The sequence below is a fragment of the Petaurus breviceps genome, unplaced genomic scaffold (genome assembly GCF_028583685.1).
Source record: "Petaurus breviceps papuanus isolate PSGF00001 unplaced genomic scaffold, PetGlider_PUasm1.0 90639, whole genome shotgun sequence".
Classification (NCBI taxonomy): Eukaryota; Metazoa; Chordata; class Mammalia; order Diprotodontia; family Petauridae; genus Petaurus; species Petaurus breviceps.
Genome location: NW_027187296.1, coordinates 2,129,053 through 2,147,382, shown reverse-complemented (window position 1 = coordinate 2,147,382; position 18,330 = coordinate 2,129,053). Strand labels below are relative to the sequence as shown.

The 18,330-nt window shown below is 40.0% G+C and overlaps 1 long non-coding RNA gene across 1 annotated transcript in view; it reads left to right on the top strand.

Moving 5' to 3' along the window:
* Positions 1-388: 388 nt before the first annotated feature.
* LOC138143413 (uncharacterized) overlaps positions 389-18,330 on the top strand; it is a 268,806-nt gene continuing 250,864 nt past the window's right edge. Inside the window, exon 1 of the long non-coding RNA XR_011163696.1 lies at positions 389-847. This is a non-coding gene — a long non-coding RNA (uncharacterized lncRNA). The remainder of the gene's footprint in view (positions 848-18,330) is intronic.

Sequence of the window (18,330 nt, the reverse complement as noted above, 5' to 3'; positions counted from 1 at the left end):
AATATGACCTCAGACACTTGACACGCTTATTAGCCATGTGCCTTTGGGCAAGTCACTTAACCCCAATTGCCCTCAAAAAAAAAAAATAAAAGACTCACAAAACACTCTTTGATAAGAACTTGACTTTCATTTATTTATTTATTTATTTAGGCATTTCTTTTTTCTTTCTTTATTAATGCATTTATTTATTTATTATTTGCCTTTTATATAGGCAAGTGATTTTCTGTCAGTCAGTCTACTAACATTTTATAAGTACAAACTACTACTGGGGGTAAAAAGAAAAACAGGGGTGGGGAACCTGAATCCAAACTTCACAGAAACTTCACAGAGCAAACTGTGGCCTCAAGGCTGCAGCTTCCCCACTCCTGGGTAGGAGCTTGCAGTCTAATGGGGAAGATAATATGCAAAACTACTATATATAAAAATATATACAGGACTAATTGGGTGTAGTCTCCAAGGGAAGGCAGTAAGATTGAGGAGGACTGGGAAAGACTTATTGTAGAAGGTGGCACTTTAGCTGACCCCAAGGAAGCCAGGAGGCAGAGTATCTCAGGCATGGAGGGGGAACAGCTGGGGAAAATCCTGGGCATCAGCAGATGGAGTGTTCTTTGTAAAGAATAGCAAGCAGGTCCATGTCACTGTATCAACACAATGTGTGGAGGAGAATGCGGCGTATAAAGTCTGGAAAAGAAGGAAGGGGCCAGGTTATGGGAGCCTTTAAACACCAAAGAGGGGATTTTATATTTGATCCCGGAGCTGTAAAATTCAGCTTCCTCCTTACTCTGCTCTTTTGCTTAGTAGTTGCACTGAACCTTCTAGTGAAGCTGCCCAGGCCCGGACTCTTAAAGTAAGTGACCAGTTCTAATACCTTTCTATCATATTACAATTTCTCTTCACAGTGAAGTTCATGAACTGTATCCCAGTTAGCAAAGTGACTCTTGCCAGCTCATTGCATCAGCTCAGGGCATTAGGAAAGAATGCTTGGAAAGAAATACAGATTTCTTTCTTCAGATCCTGGCCATCACTAGATTTACTTTTGCCTGATCTCTACTGTTTTTCCTTTCCACAGCTAGACTTGTCAGGAATCAGCCCCCCCCCCCCAAAATCTCCTGGACTTAACTGAGTTCCTCACTTTGCTGAATGTTTAATTTCCCACTGGGATCATAGAACTGTATTACTGAAAAGGACCTTGGAGATTATTTAATCTAATTTTGTCATTTTATAGACAAAGAAATGGAGGCCCAGAGAGTATAATAACTTGCCCAAGATACTGACATCCATTTCTCATTGCCCCTACACCATTTTATAATGTTTAAATATAATTTATATCCTGCGTATTTGTATTCCTATCTTATTAATTTTAAAATGTTATTCGGAGAAGGGGCTGTAGACTCCATCAGACTGCCAAAGAGGTCCAGGACACACAAAAAGTAAAGAATCTCTGTCTGGACTAATACTATCACTTAAGTAAAAAAAGGAAGGTTTTAAAATTTTTAGGATTTTTCTTTTTCATTTTTTAATGAAGCTATGAGATAGCATGTCAATTTATTCCCCCAAATTGATTGAAAGCATCAAAAGACACTGTGGTTATGGTGTTTTCCTAAATTAGTCTATCATGTTTTTATTATTCCCTTTGGTTAAATAGACTTTAAAAGGGAAAAAAAAAGGGCTTAGAAAAATAAGCCATATCTAAAAATCTAAACTCTGACCCCACTATTGTAGCTGGGGCTCTTGTGAATGTTTTTCATATTATCACTTAGGGCCACACAGACATCCACACCCACACCCACTCTTGTCGGCTTGTCCTGAGATGGAAAGATAGAAAACTATAGTTCTTTTTTGCTTGATTTTATTTTGTTTGTACTCCATTTAAAAACAGCAATTTTGAAAGCATCCGTCACTGAGCCAATATTGCCTACTTGGGGAAGTTTTTGTGAGGTTGTTGCTTAAGAAAAAAGTTCAGTTTTGTGTGGGTTCAACAATAACTTTGGAACACAATTCCTTATTGAGTTATTGGGGGGGGGGTCCTCCAGTTTGTGAGTTAACAGGACAAAGCTGTGCCATCTACAAGGGGACTTTCCTGATCTGCAAAGCTTCCAGTGTTCACCTGCAAGTTGTATTTATTTCCTATATGTGCGTGTGTATAGGTGCGTTTATTTAGGCGTTTCCTGGTTTGTTTATATGAATGTGTTGTCTCCCTTGATGGAAGACAAGCTACTTACTGTAAGCAATCACTTGGAGGCACCTAGAAGGTACAGGTGATAGAATGATGGGCCTGGAGTCAGGAAGTCGGTGTTTGTTGTTCAGTCCTCTGGTCCTGTCCAACTCTTTTAGGATTTTCTTAGCCAAGATACTGGAGTGGTTTGCCATTTCCTTCTCCAAAACAGTCAAGATGATCTGATTTGAATTTCACTCTCAGACACTAGCTGCATGACCCTGAACGAAATGCTTAAAATTTCTCAGCCTCGGTTATCTCATCTGCAAAATGGGGGTAATCATGAAATCTGCCCTTCGGGGCTATTGTAAAGATAAAATGAAATAATTTTTGGAAAGCATTTTGCAAATTCAAGTACCATGTTTGCTGAATTCAATGCCAAGCCAACTAGAGGCCAGGCCCTGCACTGAGCAATGGGGGCACAAGGATAAAAGGGACACTGTCCCTGTCCTCAGTGACTTTACTTTCTAGGAGAAGATAATAAGAACATTTATAGGTATATACAAAACACACACAGAATAGACACAGAATAACATGGTCACCGGCCCTTGGAGGGGAAGGGATATTTGAGTTTTGTCTTTGCTTAGCCAGCACATAGCACAGTGCCTGGTGCATGGCTCAGTTGTTCAGTCATTTTTCAATTGTATCTGACTCTTTATGACCCCATTTTGATCATGGTTTTCTTGGTAAAGAAACTGGAGTGATTTACTATTTCCTTCTCCAGCTCATTTTACAAATGAGAAAACTGGGGCAAATGGGGTTAAGTGACTTGCACAGGGTCACACAGCTAGTAAATCTGAGCCCATATCTGAACCCAGACCTTCCTGACACCAGGCCCAGTTCTGTATCCACTATGCCACCCAGCTGTTTCCAGGCATATAATAGATGTTTAAAATTGCTTGTTATTCTAACAGTCGCTAGTTATTCTGAAGACTAGTTAAGGAAATTAAACTTAAACCTCTCATTTTTATTCCTCAAGGAACATCCTGGAAAAAAAGTTTTTGTGGGAGGTGGCTGGAATAGAGTTATGAGGAGACTTAGAGATCATTTAGTCTGTTTTCCTTAAGTCTCATGATCTCTAACTGATCCCTTTAAGGGAGGTGAAATTTGTGGAAAAGCATACTTTCCCTGTGCTATAGAGTGACATTTAGGTAAGCTGGGTTGTGAGTTTCTACACTCCTAAGCCCCTTAGAGCCTACTGAACTAGGCTCCATACCCCAGGAGGGGCAAGAAAGGACATTGATGACAGAGAGATAATTATTGGCAATTTCTACCTCCTACCTGGATATCCTCTTGGGAAAACCCCAGAGGAATGGGGAGGCAGAAGGAAGGGGAGAGCTGATGTCAGTTTGGATCTGTGGATTTTACTTCTCTGTTCTACCTCCCTATTGTCTGGGATGCAGGCAAGAATTTGCTACACTGAAAAGTTCCTTCTCCTTTCCCCCTGCACAACCTTTCCTTCCATAATTGTTCAGTTTTCTCCTAACTTGAGTGATATTTCACCAGCATCTGATCTAGTTTTTAGACTTGCCATTTGAGCATCTCAGCACATCAGTGTTAAGTGTTTCATATCCAGGGCTCCTCAAAGAGACAGGAGATAAGTGATACAATCTACTTTTCAAAGATAAAGGGAATTTGAGAAGTATTGGGGGAATGGAAAGATTCTGTGATTGGTCTTAGTGCTTTCATAAATGCAAAGTTATAATTTGTGTCTGGGGCTGTGTTTGAGTAAAATTAGATCAGACTCAGTGTGCCTAATGGATCACTTTTTTCATTGGTTTTTAGAAGACTAGTCTTTTAGGTAGACCTATTTAAAGAGAGTAGATTAAAGGTATACTAGACATGAATAGGGTCAGCTAGATGGAGAGAGTGCCAGACTTGGAGGCAGGAAGATTCATCTTCCTGGGTTCAAATCTGGTCTCAGACACTAGCTGTGTGACCCTGGACAACTCTTTCAATCTTTTCCCTCAGTTTCCTCATCTGTAAAATGAGTTGGAGAAGGAAACAGCAAACCACTCCAGTATCTTTACCAAAAAAAAAACCCAAATGGGGTCATGAAGAGTCAGATACTACTGAAAAACTGCTGAACTGAAGTTGTAGCACACTGCTTTCCCTGAATTTCTTCCTTCTAAAAAGCACTCCTCAATCAACAACTTTTGAAAGAGTCAGGGTTTAAGAATTAGAAGAAAACTTAGGAAGTCAAATCTCCCTAATTTTTGTAGAGAAGGTAACTGAAGCCTCAACACTTTTCCAAATCACAGACAGCACACAGAAGAGCTGAGGTTTGAACCCAGATCAACTGACTTCAATTCCAGTGCAAACTTTTAATCCTCTCTCACCATTTTAGTATATAACCAGAATTTAGGGGTTTTGTTTGTTTTTACTACTCAATTGAGGTAGGTGCATTAAAATACCTAAAGGGAAATGTTACAAGTTTATGGACTTCTTAACAGCTGGCCACACAAATATATTGTATGTTAAGCTTTAATCTTTTTATTTTTAATTTTTTTTGGTTACATTTTGAGTTTCAAGCTGTCTTTCTCCCTCCCTCCCAACCCTCCACTAGAGAAGGCCAATATTTGACTCAGATAAATATATGTGAAGCCATATGATAACATTTCCATATATCAATTCTTTCTCTGGAGGTGGATAGCATCTTCTTACACAGGCCCTTTGTAGTTGATTTGAGTATTTATAATACTCAGAATAACTTAGTCCTTCACAATTATTCTTCTAACAATATTGCTGTTACTGTAAACAACGTTCTCTTGGTTCTGTTCATTTCACTCTTCATTATTTCATGCAAATCTTTCCATGTTTTTCCAAAATCAACTTTCTCATCATTTCTTACAGCACAGTAGTATTCCATCACAATCATATAATACAAATTACTTCTCCATTCCCCAATTGATGGACATTCCTTCAATTTAGGCTTTAATCTTTATATTGCTTTATATTCCATACCTGAAACTAAGGAAACATGAGCAGATCCAAATCAAAGGGACCAAAAGTTGGTCTCAAGAAAACTTGTGCTGAATTGTCTGTTGGTTTGGCCATGCCGACCTATCATTAGCCTTCAGAGGATAAGCAGATGGCTCCCTGTACTCTGGGGTCCAAGACCCAGATGAGTAGTCATGCTGCCATTTGTTTTGAACTGTTTATTAACCATTGAAATGCCAATCCTATTAACTTCCCCATGGCATCATGCCTGACCCACTAGTAGAGCAAGAGTGTTACTTTAAAGTGACTAGACAAAGTCATGCATTTCTGGACACTGCGTTGCTTTGGAGGGATGATTCTGAAAAAATAGGAGCAGCAGCAAATGAAGTTAAACAGTAAGTCCTAAAAAGCTGGATTCAATTTGGTGTGGATTTAGAGATTTTTACAAAGGTCTTTTGAAGTGTGGGAGCCAGTTCAGTGAACCAGAGTTAAAAATAAAAGTTTGCCTTATAGATTCCAAGTTTCTGACTAGGTTTATAGGTGAAATGCCTATCATCCCAGAAAGTAAGGTGATGGGAGTGCAGCTTGGCTAAGCTGAAACATGTTTGTTCAATTTGTTTCCTTAGAATTCAGAAAGGGGAGAGCTGCCTGAAATTTGTCCTTTTCCTTAGCAAGACTTGAAATCTGCCCCTGTTGATACTGTGAATCCAGCATCTGGCACTGATTCCTACTCCCTCCTTGTTCCCTTCTTCTCCCCTCCCCATAGAAACATAGATTAATAAATGGAAGCCATCTTAAAGGCCATTGGGTCGAATCCTCTCCTTTTCAATATAAGGAAACTGAGGCACAGACACAGACAGGTTAAGTGACTTGCTCAGGATCTTAGTACATGAATTATTGAATTCTTGTGGCAAAAACAAAACAAATATTTGTTATTTGGTGATTAGGCTTCTTGTAATTAAGCTTTCTTAATTTAAATAGATTGATCCTCAGATAATAGACCCAGGCTCATTTTTTTTTCCTTCTATTTAAGAAGACTTTTATTCTAAACAACAAATGCCAGGTAAAATGAACATTTCCACATAACAAGAATAATAACTAGCATTTCTGTAGTACTTTACTATATATAAAGTACTATATAAAGTACTTTGCAAAGTACCTTACAAATATTATCTCATTTGATCCTCCAAACAACTTTCTGAGGTAGGTGCTATTTTTGTTCCCATTTACTAAAAAGGAAACTGAGGCAGAGAGAAGTAAAGTGACTTGCCCAGGGTCACTGAAGCATCTGAGACTGTATTTGAACCCAGGTCTTCCTGATTACAGGCAGCGTATACTATAAGAACAGTGTTTTTAATGCATAAAATAAGCAGAATTACAAAGGAAAGCAAAGGTTAATGAAAATAAAAATACATTTTTTTTTACCTCATGCAAATTAATATACACCCTCAGCCTCTGCTCACAAACTTCTGAAGTGGAGGAAATCATTGAGTCTTCAGAGCAGAAGAGCCTCTGCACGAATTGGTCTCTACACAAAGCAGAGCAAGACAGAACGTGATCTGCTCACTTATGTTTATTGTCATTGTTCAAAGGATAGAGAGGTAGATCTAGATTTGGGAAGCCCTGAATTCAAATTGGGCCACACTCACTAGCTGTGTGACCCTGAGCAAGTCACTTACCTTCTGTCTGCTTCTGTTTCCTCATCTATAAAATAGGGAGAATAATAGCACCTCACCTCCATAGGTTATGGTGAGGAATAGATAAGATAATATTTGTAAAGCATTTAGAACAGTTCCTGGCACTGTTTGTTTCCTTCTTTCCAAGAGTATTTATCTGCTATACAGGTACAGGATGGGCACTACAAGACAAATTAAATAGCCCTGGGCACTTTCTTCAATCAGTTTAAAGTCTGAAACATACAACATAGAGACTAGACTTCCTTGATATAGGGAACTCCCTTTATCAATACACATTGGCATCTTCTCTCCTCAAGGTCTGGGACTTTTTCACCTCTCTGTGTATCCCCAGTGTTTAGAACAGTATATGGTATATAGTAGGTGTTTAATAAATGCTTATTGACTGACCGAATGAGGAGTCCTGGAGATAGTTGCTTGGCACACTGAGAGGTTATGACTTTCCTGGGTCACCTAGCCAGTATGTTTCAGAGAGAGGATTTGAATCTAGAACCCTATCCACTACTCCATACAATCTTTCACTTAAGGCTACCATTAGTTTTTATTTCTATAAGCTCTTATGGTTATGAACAACTTAGCATACATCAAAGATCTCATTGATCCTTATAATGACCTTGATCCTTGTACAAGATGTATGTCCAGCAAGTGGAAAAGTTTGGACCTAAAACCAGGTCTTGTGGCTCTAGAAAGTTCTATTCAATTCTCTTGCCACTGGACTATGCTGACTCAGAGGCAGATGCCCTGCCAGTGGTTTTCAAAAACATCAACACTAAAACAGCTACACATCATGGAAGTTCACTTCTGCAGGTACACATATTGACACACCCATCTCCCACAAGCTAGTTGGATTTGCCTAGGACAGTACTTTGGGGGCCTTTGCACAATGCCTTGTACATAGTTAGTATGTACTAAATAAAGGTTTGTCCAATGGAACAGAAAGTGGAATTGGTTGTGGAATTTAAATCAGTTAAATGCGTTGGCACAGACAGAGCATCCCAGGATCTCAAAAAACAGGGATGGAGTCTCACAGAGTGGTACAATGAAAGAGCCCAGACTCTGGAGTCCACTTACTCTCAATATGAGGCCTTCTGGGCCATAAAAGGAAAGGGAGATGGGTCAGAAGGCCTCTGAGGCCCTGTCCAGCTCAAGCTCTATCATTCTTTAGGAAAATGGATCCTGAAGAAAGGAAGGAAAAAAAAGAAAACCAGCCCTACAAACAGACTGTAGCCTGTACCAGATCTGTGAGTGATGTTCTTTCTTTTCTAAGATAAGGCTAAGGAGGAGATTGGCTGCATTAAAACATTAGCATGCATATCTCTGAGAAAATCTGCCTGTTGAGTGTGCCAGAAGATAAAGTCCTGTTGATGTATCATAGCCCAAAGGAGAGACTCTGGAATCACGTGCCAAGCTGTGTGGGTGTCTATCTAATCAGCTTCTCTTCTCCAAAGGTGGAAGGTTCAAGTGGGTTTTAGGGGCCAACAAATTGATGGCCCCTTTCCAGTTCTCACCAGCCTAGGTTGCAAGAACCCAGCTCAGCTTGGCTCCATCCAGGCTAAGTGGGGTAGCAGCAGACCTGCTGTTTGTTGGGTTTTTTTTTTGGGGGGGGGGAGTTGTTTTCCAAGCAAAATCTTGCCTTGGCTGACATGTGTAGCAGGTGGACCTCAGAGGTCGTGTAAGAAGTATCACAAACCTGGTGTCATTAGGACACGAGGTTTTAGCTTAATGCATGCCTGGTTAGGACTTGCTGTACCAGCCCCTCCTCACATTTCTGTAGACTTCAAGATGTAAACAAAAGGCAGACAAGGAAAAAAAAAATAATCACCTTGGCTCTCCAAGCCCTTCCAAGAGATAGTGCCTACAGAACTGCTCTGTTTACTTTGCTGTGACCCTGGCCCACCTTCAGCCTGGCCTGCGTGGGACTGACAGTGTTGAATCACTCTCCCTTTCCCTCCAGACTTTGTGCAACCTGTGTTTCCAGGACTGACTGACTTTCCTTTGGTCTCTCCCTCCCTGGGCTCTCCATTCACATACAGGTGACCTTTGGATTGGAGCTGCTGCCTGGGCCAGGCTGTCTGTTGTAAGCTCCCAACTCTGCCTGAACAGTGTGTCCTCTGCCCATGACTGCGTCACCCCCAACAACAGGAGCCACCTAGCCAACCTGTGTCACTCTAACCTGTGGAGGCCAGCCACTCAGGCTCTTTGACTTGGCAGTGGGTCACCCTCGGTCACCAATGCCTCCAGCACTTCTGATGCCTGGCAGCCACAGATCTGCTTGGATCAGCTCTAAGCCTGTGGCATCTCCTCACTTGGTCCCTTCAGCTCCCCCCCACTCCAATCCCCAGGATGGAATTAACTTCTTCAGGGAGATTATTATGGAAGCAAGGTGCAGCTTGACAAGGGCTCCCCTACCCACGTCAGGGGGTGAGGGTCTGCACTCTAGGACCTGAGGACATCTGCTTCCTCACTTGCATAATCTGGGAGGCCTAAAAATAGGGCATTCACACGCTGGTGATACACAGGGTGTTCCATATACTGGGTTCTGGGACACCCTGTACACACACACACACACACACACACACACACACACACACACACACACACACACACACACACACACACACAGCTCAGGTTTTAGTGGAATGAATAGTCCTCTTACCTGCCTTTTCCAGGGGGAATAAAATAAATAATAACGAATCCTAAGAAATGAGAAGACAGTGTGTGAACAATTGAAGAATTTTTGTTGTTAGTTTAGTTTTGTTCAAAAATTACAGATGATTTTAGATGCTTTGTGGTCCTGGATCAATCTCCCACCTACTTCTATTCTTTTGTCTTAGAATGAATGGTTTTCTCTGTTTGCATCTTCCACGGGACAGATGTAAATTGAGGCATAGATGATTATAGGATCATAGATTTAGGGATAGAAGAACTCTTGAAGACCATCATGTCCAACTCCATCATTTTCCAAATGAAGATACTGAGGCTGAGAGAGGCTAGGTGATTGAGTAGGATTTGAATTCAGATCTTCCAGACTCTGAGGCCAGCATTCTAGCCACTGTTAGGTGCCTCTTTGTATGGAAGACAGATCTTCTCAGCTCTTTTTTGTTGTTATTGTTTTTTCATTTTAAAGTTTTAATTTATTTTGGGGGGGGGGCAGAATTCCCTACCCCCCTTCACTTCCAAATAGAGCTTTTCCTATTTCTCTATCCATTGAGCCAGCCCTTGTAGCAAAAACACCACCACTAATAAAAACAAAATGAAAAAGAAAGGGAGAGAAAGCAATTCAGCAAAGCAAATCACCACATCAACAGCATATATAATCTTACACATCCATAGACTGCCCCCCTCGTTGTACAAAAATGGAAGTATATTTTCTTGTGTCTTTTGGGGGAACAGGCTTGATCATCCTAATGATACAGTGTTCAGTTTCATTTTTGTGTATATTTGTTTCATTTACATTGTTCCTATTATAGATACTGGTTTGCTGGTTCTGTTTACTGAACTATGTATCAGTTCATGGAAATATTCTAGTATTTCCCTGAATTCTTAATATCTTGCTGTGCAATAATATTCCATTAAAATTCATATGTACAATATGTTCAGTCATTTCTCCAGTTGGTAATAGTAACTGGCATTTGTATAATACTTTAAGGTTTGCAAAGACTCTCTCAATGGATCCACACAACTCTGGGAAGCAAAAATAGTAATTTAATTAATATAACCCAATAGATTATATTAATATATAATTAGTGATTTTATGATTGATAATTATAATATTATAGTTAACATTTATACAGTATTTAGTATGTGCTTTACAATTATTATCTCATTTAAGCCTCCAAACAACCCTTGTAAGTAGGTGCTATGTTTTCCCTCTACTACAAATGAGGAAACTTAGGTTGAGAGAAGTTAAGTGACTTGCCTAGGGACACACAGCTAGTAAGTAATTGAGGTAGGATTCAAACTCAGGTCTTCCTGACTCCAACTTTAGTACTCTATCATAGATGGCCACCTACTGTTTCCAGTTCTTTGCTACTATGAAAAGTAGAGCTATGAATAGTTAGGTTACATGGTACCTTCCTATCTCTATCCTCTCTGAGGTATCTGCCTCCATCTAGCATTTCTGGTTGAAGCTTAAGTCCTCCTCCAGGTAGGCAGGTAAAGTTTTACTGTTACAAAGTAGGAAACAGAAGCCTCATTGTTAAACATCAGCTTGGGAGAGCCTAAGGAAGGCTATCCTGGGAACTCAGGACTCCTGGGTTCTAGTCTGGCCTCTGCCACTGCCTTGTACTCACTCGGCCTCTCCTGGGTTCAGATCAATTTGTTATCTGTAAAATGAAGGCCTTGACAGGCCAGCTGATTTCTCACAGTCCTAGCTCCAGTAGTTTATGATTCCATGAAATGTCCCAGGTGTGAATTACCAGAGGTTCAGAGTTGGAAGGGACTCAAGGGCCCAGTTAGCCCAACCCACACTTGATAAAGAATCCCTAGTGAGCAGTATCTGACAAGTGGGCATATGGCCTGTGTCTGAAAACCTCAGAGAGCTGGAAGGGAAGTGAGAACTTGGGCTCACCTGAGGGCTGGCCTCCTCATTAACCCCTGGCCTTTGTAAACTTTTTCTCTGAACTTAGCAGTTTCATCTAAGAGAAGGTAGGATTTCTAGTCCTAGATGTAATCATTTTTGAATTACAAATATAGAATAATTTTGGGGTACTTGCACATTTTCAATAAATGGCCAAAGAAAACAATAGCCACTCATTAGAGCAGTGAAAATAAAAAAGCAAAAAGTAAAAACCCTCCCTTACTCTACTTCATCTGCTAGGTACCATACAAGGCAGCTGCCCCATCCCCCCTTCTCCCCTCTTTAAACTGCAAAAGTAAACAGTGAAGCCAAGGAAAGTCTATTTGTGTTTAATGCTAAGGCTGTTTATGTTGACAGTATCAAACTGCTGTACAGAGTTGAATGTCTCAGTAGTTATGACTAGGACACTGGAGAGGGGAAAGACCCTCGACAATTGCCTATGTTAAAAATGCCCATGGAGAAAAAAAGCATTATGTAGCATGGGGACAAAGATAGGCTGACCCCCGAGGTTGTGGGAGAAGTATAGTGGCCAAGGATGGCAACTAAGGGGGAAGGGGAGGGTTCCCTCACTCTTACTTTCCCAGACAAATGCTATATCGCCCCTCTCCTCCCAAATTGTCTGGAAATTGGGGGACAAATAAAATCTGAGTAATTGTGATAACCAATCTTGGTCAATATATAATGAAATGTCCTTCCTTTTGACAGAGGTTGCTGGGCCTGAATACTATATACATTGTCAATCTATTGATTGTCACTCCATTGATTGTTTTTATTTGTTACAAGGGAGGTTTTAATTCTGAGGAGGTTTAGAGCAGAGAACCAGAAACGACAGTGAAAGAAAACAAAACAAAAGAAGTATCAATAAATCTTATTTTAGAAAATTTAAAAGTAGACCTAGAGCCAAAGTCAGAATGAGAGAAATGACTTAGACTGATTACTTAATAGGCTCAGGTTTTTATAGATAGAAGGAAGGAAAGAATCATTTATTAATCCCCTATTGATGAGGTACAGGCTCTGGGAACCCCCTTGAACTCTCCTTGAATCTTCCCACATAGGGCATTTGCCTGAGGCCATAGGCCTTTCAGTTGTGGCTCTGTCCAAATCTTTAGCTCTCCTTTGTCCAGCAATTTCCCATCTTAGATCCTCCCAAAATATCTATACCCAAATCTGTTCCACCCTTCAACTGGCCTAGTCCACCACTGTTTGTTGTCTCCAGGTAGCCTCCAGCAACTTCCCACCCTTAATCACTCTTTACTGGAGTCTGACCTCATTTGACTCCTCCTGAAGACCCTCCCCAAACTCCTCCTCTAGACCATCCCAAATTCCTCCCATAACCTTTCTGTATATCAGAGCCCATCTTGCCTCCATGAGAGGAGGAAGGCCGGAGAATTTTCTAGCATAGACTTGCCATGTGTCAGATGATTCTAGCCCGCTTGTCCAATGCAAGCATCACAGATACCGAGGCTCCTTCAAGTCTACTCATTATGGTGAACTTTTAATAAACTTTGCTTTTCTTTGGCTGAGAGAAGAGTCAAATTCATTTGGCAGGGCCCAGCATGTTGATATTTTGGGGTCTCACATACCACTAGCCTAAACATCACCACTTTATGGTGACCCTCTTCACTATGACATGCCAAGCACTCTACAAATATTATCTCATTGATTCTCACAACAACCCTGGGAGGTAGATGCTATTATTCTCCCCATTTTACAGATGAGGAAACTGAAGCAGAAGGTGACTTGGCCAGGATCATAGGGCTAATAAGTGTCTGAGGATGAATTGGAACTCAGGTCTTCTGATTGTAATCTGAGGCTTTTATTCAACTAACTACTTCTAGGCAGGAAATATGCCTAGAGGAATTTGGAAGAGACCATATAAGATATTTAGTTCAACCCCTTCATTCTATAGGTGGGGGAAATGAAGACCCAGAGGGGCTGTAACTTGCCCATCCAACTAGTCAGCAACAGAACTGCAGCCCGAGTCAGAGTCCCCTAACTCGAAGTCAATTTAGTTTAACTCAAAAAATGTATTGTCTCTCCTAGGTACAATGTACCTACCATGCTTTGTGCTGGGAATTATCTGTCCAATGTTCTTCCTACTATTCCATGATTAATTTCTAATGATTACTCATTACTGATAATGAGAACTCACATTTATAGAATGATTCAGGGTTTACAGAGGAGTGTCTTCCAAAGCTCTTGTGAGGTGCCTCAGGTACTAACCATCTGTATTTTCCAAATGAAGGCCTGAAGCTTCAGTCTCAGGGGTGAAATGTTTTGCCCATAATCACAAGACAAGTAAGTGGTAGAGCTTGGACTTGGACCCTAAGTCTTCCAACCCAGCTCCCTATCTACTACTCCACAGTAGCACATTCATTCATTTGATAAGCATTTATTAAGTGTGCCCAGACACTGTGCTAGGCATTGGAGATACAAAAACAAGTACATTCTATTAATCCAACAACAAGCATTTATTCTGTCTTCTTTGAACCAGGCAGAGGCTACTAGGTGGCGCCATAGTGAGAACACTGGGTCTCCAGTCAAGAGGATTCGTCTTCCTGGGTTCAAATCTGGCCTCAGACACTTACTATGTAACCCTGAGCAAGTCACTTAACCCTGTTTGCCTTAGTTTCCTCATCTGTAAAATGGGCTGGAGAAGGGAGTGGCAAAACACTCCAGTATCTTTGCCAAGAAAACCCCAAATGAAGTCATGAAGAGTCAGACACAACTAAAAATGACTGAATGAAAGAAATGCAGAGTTCACATTGTCAGTTTTTGAGATCATCCCTTAAAGAAGGATAAGATAATGTTTGACCATTTTAGGTTAGTTTTCTCTCTGGTGCAACCAGAGAAGCATCCGGTGATGTCACACACAGCAAAGAAGCTCCTGAACACACCAGGTGTCTGATGTGCGCTGGGTAAAGAAGGGGTATGAGTCATTAAATGTGTGGAATGATGGGAGAACAAAGCATCGAAGAGGGAGGGGAGGGCATAAACATTCCTAGAGTGCTGCTGTGTGCCAGGCACTGGGCTAAGGATTTTACAAATATTAGTTCACTTGACATAGGCTCCGCCCCAGTAGAATGGAAGCTCTTTAAGGGCAGGCACTCTATTTTTCATTGTTGTCTTTACATCCACAGCATCTAGTCTGATGTCTCGTATGTGCTCATTGAATAGAGTTGAACTTGTTATCCCTGTCCTCCCTAATAAAAATGACATAATGTTAAAAAAAATTAAGAGAAGAACTTGAACGTTAAAGATAGAGAAGGAACAGACTAGGGAAAGAAAAATGAAATGTTTCCAACTTTTTAGCAAACAGTCCTATTTCCAGTTCTTCATCAGATAAGAATGCTTTGCGCACATTGGGCCAATTACACTGTACAGGAAAGCCTGTAGCTGTGCTCTCAGCCCATCACTTCCTGTGGGAGTCATGGTAGAAATCCTCTCAGTCCTTCCATCCCTCAGACCCAGACACTTCCAAGCCTTGTGGAAGAGCCTTGCTGCCAACATAATGAATGATTTTTGTCTAAAGGCACAATTGTAGACTCCTGCAAATCATCTGGAAAGAACCTTTTTCCAAAAGGGGGTCATGCTTTTATTTTTTCCTCCTTCTTTATTCTCCTGATGTGTGTATCTATAAAAGAAAGCTTAACCTCTTTTGGACTCACTGGGTTCCAAACAATTACTCACTATTCATGCAAGTAAATTCTTTATAGTTGTAATCGCAGCTTTCCTTTTTCCATGAGAACATAAGCAATTTCAGGCACAGGAAAAGGCCTTCTGACCCAATATTCTTGACCTCCTCCTCCAGGAGGGGAGGGTGGTGGCAAGCCTAGTTCTTCCACTTATCTGCATTGTTCTTACATCCCTTTCTCTTTTAAACCTTACTAACTCCTATCTAATAGGCAGATAGGAGTTGTTGTTGCAAATGAGCATATCAGGTGCTTTTTAAATGGAAATGTTTTTGTTGTTTTTATTATTATCCCACAGTATACAGCTCTGCTCTCCTGGTCCTCCTCTTACCTGCAAAGCTGGACTGACAGGTGGAAGAGAAGAAGGGAGAGGAATAAAAGGAAGGACACAGGAGGTAGAGAAAGTAGGATGATTTACTGTAGCGGTATCAAACTTAAATAGAAGTGTTTTCGTTTGTTTAATCATTTTTAATCATGTCCAGCTCTTGAGTCAGGATCTTTGGGAACTGTATATTGACTTAGAAAACCACATATTAACATTACCTGTATTCGATTATATTTTTATTTATTTTGTTAAATATTTTCCATTTACGTTTTAATCTGGTTCCCCTGGCTTCTGGGTGGGGCGTTTGACTCCTCTGGTGTGGATGGAGCACTAGATTTGGAATCAGAATGCAAGGAGGGTGTCCCGAAAACCTAGAGATAAGAAAGTATCCAGAAGAGGTTGATCAACAAAACCAAGGGATGCTGAGAAATCCAGAAGGGTAAAGATTGAGATTGTCAATTAAGATACCATTGATAACCTCGGAAAGAAACTTTTTGGTTGAATGAGGTCAGAAGCCTTACTCTAGAAAGGAAAGGAAGATATTAATTGTAGATGGTCTCTAGGAATTTAGTTCCTAAAGGAAAGGGAGATTGGGACAAACAAGAGGGGATGGATGGATCAAGTGACAGATTGTTTTTTTGAGGAGAAGGGAGACTCAGACATGTTAGAGGCAAAAGGATGGTCCAGGAAGCCACTAGGACCTGTGGATAAGATAGTTGTTGATAGTGGACAAAAAAAGAGGTAAAGCCATCTCCTAATTCACTTCATTTTTTCTTTCACCATGATCTTCAGACTAAGGAAAAAACAGATATGGCTAAAATGAAATTGAAACCCAAGATAAATGTTAAGATGAGAGTAGATCACCTAATTCCCCATGACAAGTAAAAAAGTGCCTTTTTTTTTTTGGATTACCTATAACCCAGCATACTGAAAGCTTTTGTAATCTTCCTGAACTATTGTCCAGTAGCAGGGTCACTGCAGAGGATAAAAGATGAGAAAAAATTGTTCTAATCATTAAAAACAAAAAACAGAAAGAGGAAAAGAAAAAAGGTGGATATTTCCAGCTGACCAGATTTGTTTGATGTCTGAAGTTAATTCCAGGCAATATAGATAATTAAAGAGATGGTTTGCAAGCACTTAGAAAGGACAGAGCTGATTGAAATGGGCCAGCATTGATTCATTAAAAGTAAGTCATACAGGATTGCTCTCATTTCCTTTTTACAAAAGAGTTACTAGACCATATTCATGAGGAGTTTGTTTGTGGGTATAATATATCTAGATGTCAGCAAACTATTTAGCGAAACCTTTTATAATATTGTCTGCAAGACAGACAAATATGGAATGTCCAATAGTAAAGAAATTGTTGACTATAGACTTTATAGAGTGTTGGGTGATGGATGATTTTAAGCAGGAGGAAGTTTTCCATTTGAGTGCTGCCCTGTACTGTGTAACATTTTTGTCAGTGTCTTGGATGGAATTAATGATGACACATTCATCAAATTTGCAAATGTCACAAAACTGACAAGGATGAATAATAATAGTTAACATTTATATGGCACTTTAAGATTTGCAAAGGATGTTATAAATATCTCTTCCTCTCTCTATCTGGTTCACACTTGTTTCCAGGAAGTTCATTCCTTTGAAATCAGTACTGAAAATGACTCCCCCTCCAACCCCCATTGAAGTGTTCTTTCTACCAAGCTGTACTGCTACCATAAAGTATCAAAGGTGTAAGGAATTGGAGATTTGGCATTTTTCTTTATTTAACATCACCCCCCTCCATACACTCTATTCAGAGTGCAAAGAATACTAGATTTGAAGTCAGGGGACTTGAGATAAAATTCTGTCTCTGCCATTGACTACTTGCAGGCCTTATTTTTTTCTGACTTCGGAGGTCACCTCCAGTTCTAACTCCAATGAATTGGATTACGCATTGCTTTTCTCCATTTATTCTAAGCTTTACCACTTCTATATCTTTATTTACATAGTCTCCTATTCTTGGAAAGCATTCATCTCACATATCCCCAGTTGAGATCCAACTTGTCCTTCAAAGCCCAGCTCTTCCTCAATGAAACCTGCCCTAATACTCTAAGGCAGGAACCTATTTCTCCCTCTTCTGACCTCAGTACTTTACATATCTCCTATGTATTAGTGAATTTTTGTTTTATAGTATAGAAGTATACATACCTCTCCAATCTTCCCAATTAAATTGTAAACTTATATGCAATGGCTTTATCTTACTCTCTCATTCCCTGGCTCTTAGAATGATACTTAGCATCTAGTAATTGACTCAGGTTGGATTTATTAAGTCACCTAGTTCAACCTCCTCTTCTCCATTCTACAGAAGAGAAAATTATTAATTGTGCACAGAAGCAGAGAAAAGCTGGGTTGCTTTGAAAACAGTGTATAGTATTTATTACATAGTTTTTTGTGAAATGGAAATTTATCATTTTGTATTGAATCCTCTCATGTTCTGCTGTATACAAGATGTTCTTTTTTTTTTTCATTTTGTATTTAAGTTTAAAATGAATACTTTTTTAAAAAAGGAGAGAGAAAATTAAGGACCAAAGAATCTAAGTGAGTTGCCCAAGGTTACCCAGAGTAGGGAAGAGGCCCTCCATTCCAATCTATTAAGTTTAAACCTGTTCTCAAAGTTCTTTTTTAAAATACACCTCATGTTATCTTAGGGACCAGTAAACTTATAATTTAGGGGGTTAGTAAGCTTATCATATATTTATCTTCCTAATGGTTCTCTGGTCAGCTGGAGAAACTTCACAAATGAAAAAGAGGAAATCCAATAAGAGAGAGAGAGGGAAAAAAATGTCTGGATTGGTTTCTCATCAAAGAGGAAGGAAATGAATGAGAATGGGATCTACACAAAAATT